Below are 6,278 nucleotides of genomic sequence, written 5' to 3'. Positions count from 1 at the left end.
GGATTCTCTCTTTGGGAGAAGCTAAGTCAGTGGGATGTTGATGGCCAGAAGGGGAGGTGAAAGAGATGCTTTTTGTCCCCTGCAGTGGCCACTCAAGGTATAAGCCGTCGAGGCACATGAGAGCGCATCGGTAGATGGAGCTGCACCCAGCAGGATGGTGCCCACCCTTTCTCTGGTACTCCTGCCAAGTCTTTAAAAAGCAGGGAGCTGTTCTGCCTCCTCAGGTGGGGTGGGCAGCCCCTGCTCCCAGCCTCCCACGGCGCTGAGCACCTCTGTTCTAAATCACTCCTTAAAGTGATGTGGATCTTACTTCTCTCTCCAGAGATGCACAGTAATGTTTTCCGATAGCAGCAGGCTTTCCTGTGCATTGGGGTCCATGAGCCTCTGTGTCTAGTGTGTTACACTGATTTTTTTTTCCCTTAGCCAAGTCTCCTGGGTTTTTATTCAGTATTTCAGACCTTAGCCAAGTCTCCTGGGTTTTTATTCAGTATTTTGGTGCTTTTCTTGCTGCTTTTCATAACCTGAATACAATTTATTTAGCATATGTGTTATTTTGTTTTACCTAACACTCTATATTATGAACCATTATACTGTTAACTTGAAAAATTTGCAGCAGTACTGAAATCTTGAGACAATCTTTGCTGTATTTCTGAACTTAGTTATAGAAACTGCTAATAAAAGGTAGCTTAGTGACTGTTTCTTCAGAAGTATGATATACAATAATGTCTCAAATATATGTTGATCTCATTTCTCAATAATATTTTTCAACTTGGGAAATGTGTTTCCCAGTAGCTTTGTATTTTGTCCACTAGAGTTCATTATGGGAGGCTGGGGAACTCCTGCAGTTTGTAGAAAACTTAGTTATCAATCCTGCAAAGCACTGATGATTTGGATATTGTAATCCTGCAGAGTACTAGAGTTAAATAGGAGATACTTTTAGTCCATTAAAGATTTTTCATGAATCATGATGATAATTTATTTCTGTCTCTAGTACCACACACCTGACTTACTATGTAGATCTTACTCTTACAATTTATTCTAAATCTTAAGGGTTTACACCATGTAAATGAGTATTAGTATATTTTTTTCTTCTCTTTTTTTTTTTTCTGTGAAGTGAACTTGAAGTGGTCCCCAGTTATTTAGGAGGCCAGACTTCTTGAGTATATCAACTGCCAAACCTTCATAGTAGCTGTTTGGAGGCAATTTTTCCCCAGCAGAAAAGTAAAATACTGTAAGATACAACATTTTAACCTAGTGCAATGAAAAGTGTTGTCTCTAAGCATAGTACTGAATTGACTTCTAGTTTTCCTCAGATATATACCAGGGGGCTTTATGTCACATCCTTGTTCAATTTCTCTATGTTATTTCAAATCCTCTCCTACTTGTGGTGCTGAGTTTTTAATTCTGAAACACCACAGTAGAGAGCATCTTCCCACCTCTGCCTACCAGGAGGAAGGTCTCCAGCGTTTTTTCTGTTAGTACTGCTGTTTCCGTCCACTTCCTAGCAGTGTCTGAGATGTGAGTTTCACGTGAAATTCTGTGTGGGATTAATATTGAGAGTATCATTAGGTCAGGTTAGTTTACAAGTTCAGTGTCTCTTCCCACATTGTGTCCGTGTCAGCCCTGACGGGGTTCCCCAAGTTGCCTGCAGTTCTTGCTGTGTTCTGTCCAGGTCCAAGGCTCTGTGCTGCTTCTTTTGCCTCCCTTCTGCCCCTTCCCTTGCTAGCTGCTGCCCAGCCTGTCTTCCTATGAAGTCATGTCCCTTGGCTCGGCTCGCGTCCCCCTCTGCGTTCCCCTTGCTGTAGCTGTGAGCCAGCTTATTCTGAACTGTCCCTTTACAAATATGCTCCGTCTGAATATACAAATGGATTGTCCTACTTTTTTCTTCCAGAGGAAAATAAACAGCTATCACTCATTCACTGATTTCCATTAATTTTTTCCTTTAGTGTCAGCTCTGAAAAATATTTCTAGGATATGGGTATGAGTTGCTTTATTGAGACCAAACTAGGCTTGGCAATGAATGAGCAGGATGCTGGGGCAGCTCTGGACTTACTGCTTCTTTGCAAGGAATGAGAGATCTCCCCTGGTTCCTTGCAGCTTCTTTCAGCTGTGAGTCTTCAGTAGCTGGTCCACCCTCCCTTCCTCACAGCAAATGACCTTTGTTCTAGGAAAATTTCAACCAGTGCATTTGTACTACAAAGCGCCGATGGACAAGTTCCTGAGTGGATGCATGGATGCACCTGAACAACTGCATGGGTATAACTGAAACAAAATGTAGTGCTCAGCCTGACTTCTGGGCAAATATGAGTGCAAAGATGCAAATTGTCCATGGCACTGTCTGGTGGCTGCAGAAGTTCCTGCAGATGTGTGTTGGAAGCCAGGCAATGAAGTGCCAAAAGCCAACACATAAAAATGAGTCAATAATCACCAGCACATCTCATGGAAAATATTTTAGGTTTTGACTATGCCTTACTAGGGCAGACTGTAGGCAACCTGCTGGTTTGACACTGGTGATTAGTGCTTTCTCCTGCATACAATGTCTAGGTGACAATGTGAGTCCTCACTGATGACACATCTTTCACCAACAGCAGAACAACCACACTGGGGGTAGCAATTAGCAAATATTATGCATTTGAGTGTGCTTATAGCGGCCAAGAAGGGCTGTTCTTGGTGTCATGTCAGTCTCAAAAATGAAAATGTGCTTGGAGATATGGCAGAGAGTAGGCGAAGATGATCCATGTGCCCATTCTTTTTCTCTGCCCAATGACTCAGAATCATGTTGCATTAGTTAGATGGGCAATAACCAAGGAAATCCATTTGGGCTAATAGAGGGTTCAGAACAGAAAATACTTTGTCATTCCCAAGAACAAATCTATATGAAAAAAAACCCCAAACCTGTGTTGCAGCCTAGCCAGTTGAAATAACTCTAAATGTTTTTGGTTTTTTTTTTTTTCTCCAAGATCAGAGATTTTGGGAAACAAGCTCTTTGTCAGGAAATCCTTCCCTGTCAGTTGCATCTTCCAGGAAGGGTGATGTAGCAAGAACCATTAATAAAAGCAGTGAATAAGAATGGAAGATCTAGTTTCACTTAGGGAGCTTTCCACTAGATGCCCCCTAGATCCAAAGATGAGAATAAGCACATTTCAGTGTTGCCAATACAATACCTGAGTTGAAGGAACATCTCATTGTAGGCAATTTGCAATATAGTCCTGGATTTCATGTGAGGCTGTGATATCAGTCTGTGTGCACTTGGTTGGGATCTGCCAGCTCTGTGTTGCTTGGGCTCAAGTGCTGAAGTTCTGCCTCATTTCTGCTGACTTGGTTTAGAAAAGAGTGGGAAAAGAGCTGAAGGGACAAGAAGGGCAGTATCTGTCTTCTCCATTTCAGGAGAAGAAAACATTCTTTTGAACACAGAAGAAGAAACTGCTGAGAAACATGGGGAGGGGAGGACTAAAACAGAAGTAAAATAAAGTTGGTTTAGGTGCTTCAGAATGAGTCCCCATTCTTATGTCTGTTTTGCCCACTTGTTTTCTGCCCTCATGTATTTTTTTATTTGTTGGCATCCCGTGTCTTTTAGGAAAATGAATATTTCCAAAGGCTGTATATTTTGCAAGTATTTACTGACATATCCAAATAGGATTCAACAAAATCTCTAAGCAGTCAACCTGTTTGTTACTGCCACCAAAGGATAAGAGATTGTAAAATGCACTGTTTGAAGAAGTTTGATGAAGGGATTCAAAAAATTGAATATATGCTCTAAAGATAGCACTAGCTTTTCTCTTGAGTTTCATTGCTGTGTTGAAGTGTTAAAGTTAGAGGTGGAAATCCAAATGACAAGTATTGATGAGGAATTCAAATTGGCTGCCACTGGTTTTCAGTTTGGAAACTTCATGGAATGTACCATACCAGTGTTTCATTAGTTAGCTCAGTATATGCAAGGCTTGTATGAAAGTACAAATTTTATTAACTTATTAGCTTCACTATCTTGTGTGTCTATCCTTCTACACCTTTTAAAAATTAACACAAAATGCTACCACAACAGAGTAACTTTTGCACACAGCTTGTGGGAATGGCTGCTCTGAATGACAGACAACTGATTGTCAGACTCTGTGGGCTTAGAAAGTTAAGGGCTCTGGTCTGAGGGAAACTCTTCCCTCCTTTTCCCTAACTCCCTGTTTCAGTAACCAATCTCTGCTGGTTTATTTTTTGGTGTCTCTGTGATGCCTGTATGAGTGGTCAGTATTTTCAGTTGTCCCAAAGACATGAAGGTAGATCCTTACCCAAATATTGCACACTACGAAATATCTCTGGTGCCTGTGGTGTGACCTGAAGGTCAGGTCCTGTAACTTGAACTGGCTTCATTATTATTTTAGGGACCTAATTTATCCCCCTTGAGTCACTGTAGATGTTTAAAAGGAAGACTGAAGTATTACAGCTAAATTGAGCCAAACTGATTTTCTTTTTTTTTAACTCTGAGATTTATTGTTTTTTCTGCTTTGTGTTTTTCTGAGTAGCTTTTCCTTCCTAAAGTTTATAGTGGCAATTTTGCATCAAATCCCAGCAAAGAAGATTTTGCAAAGTGAAACCTACTTTTCATCATTCAGGCTTCTTTAAAGAAAAGTGATGTTATTACTGAGCCAAAGCACACAGAGAGGAAGTATTTTTTCCTCTAGGAAAATTTCGGATGTAGGTAAGCTTATGTGTGTGTCCCTGTTTAAAAGGCAAGTACATGTGTGCAGGTCTCATGCAACACTCATGCTCTAATATGATTTTTTTCCCTTTGCCCTTCTGATGGAATGCTGGAGGCTTAGCATTTTCCACAACTTTGAGGCATGTTTAAATCCTTCTCCTTCTCTGGTCTCTAAAAAGAAGACTGTGGGTGATAAGAAGCATCTGATCTCCTTAGGAACAGAATCACATCAACTAATCCCCAATTGAAATATAAGACCTTACGTTTTTGTTAGCTTTCTGCTAAGGCTGACACTTCTTGGAGTAGAAAATGACAAATCTGTCTGCAAAGTCTCCAGTAGTTGTCTGCTGCAGAATATGAACCTCTCAGATACTTCTCAGCAGCTCTGCTATAAGAGGTGGCCCTTCTGCTGGAGGGTCCTCGTGACACTTCCCTTAGCTCAGTTCACAATCAATAGTTTCAAGTACATCAGAAGCAAGTTTAGACACTGCCCTGAGGAATTTCCATAAAATAGAAGAGAACTGTTTGTGTGTTTGTGGCACATAAAATCACTGAGTCTGAGTTGTGAAGTAAAGGTCTCAGTGATGCTGAAAAGTATTGTGAATTTCTGCCAAGAATTAAGGGTAGGGGGTGTATCTGAACTTTTAATTTCAAAAACTATGGCCATGAGTCAGCCAGCATCAGAAGAAAACCAACTTGGAGGCTTCTAACAACAACTAATATTATTGTGGCTTTATTAATTTTATAGTTACACTGATTGAATGTGATGTACTGTAGAAAATAAAAGCTAGTCTTAGGCTACCAGCATTCATGGCATTCATCTGAGATATACCAACAAAAGTTTGCATGTGAAAAGTCTTAAAGTGATACTAAAGCAATGTTACACACCTGATTGAGTCCCTTAGGAATTTAATGTTTTGCTGTTTCACATCTGGTTTCCATGCTGAGTACAATAAAATGAGCACTGTCTTAATTATTCTGGGTCTCTGTTTGTAGGCTGAGATGGGACAAAGAAAGGACTTTTAAGAGTGAACATTCTGCCAGAATTTATGGATGTGTGTAGGTCAGAGCAGCTACGAAGGGCTTTCTGGATTCGGGCCTCAGATCTGGCACCTTGCAAAGCTCACCGTAGTGGTGGAAGCTTCCATGTGCTGTCCCTGCCGGAGAAGAGACCTGTCTGCTTCCTTCTGTGTAGGCGTGCTTGCCTTTGCACAGCAGCTCAGGAGCACAGGCTCTTCTGCATCAGCTGCTGCTCTGCCCTTTGGCACCAATTCACTCAGCCTTTCAACATCCCCCTGCCACACAAGCACACATTACTCACCCAGCACAGCCAACCCTGAGCCGAGGTGGAAAAGGCAGCGCTTTAACCCTGCGGTGTCACTGCTGTGGCAGATGGTCACCACCACCCACCAGCAAGCCTGCATACCACACACAAAGGCGAGAGCATCAGCATCACAGTAACTATTTTCCAACACAAAAAAGGGAAGTTTTGTCTCATGGTACAAAATAGCATAAGACAAGAGATTATGGAAGTATTTTGACCCAGTGCTGTTACAGATACGGTATATCCATGTACCTATCTTCTAGA

Source organism: Vidua macroura, chromosome 4 (genome assembly GCF_024509145.1).
Source record: "Vidua macroura isolate BioBank_ID:100142 chromosome 4, ASM2450914v1, whole genome shotgun sequence".
Taxonomy (NCBI): Eukaryota; Metazoa; Chordata; class Aves; order Passeriformes; family Viduidae; genus Vidua; species Vidua macroura.
This window is presented reverse-complemented; position numbering follows the sequence as displayed.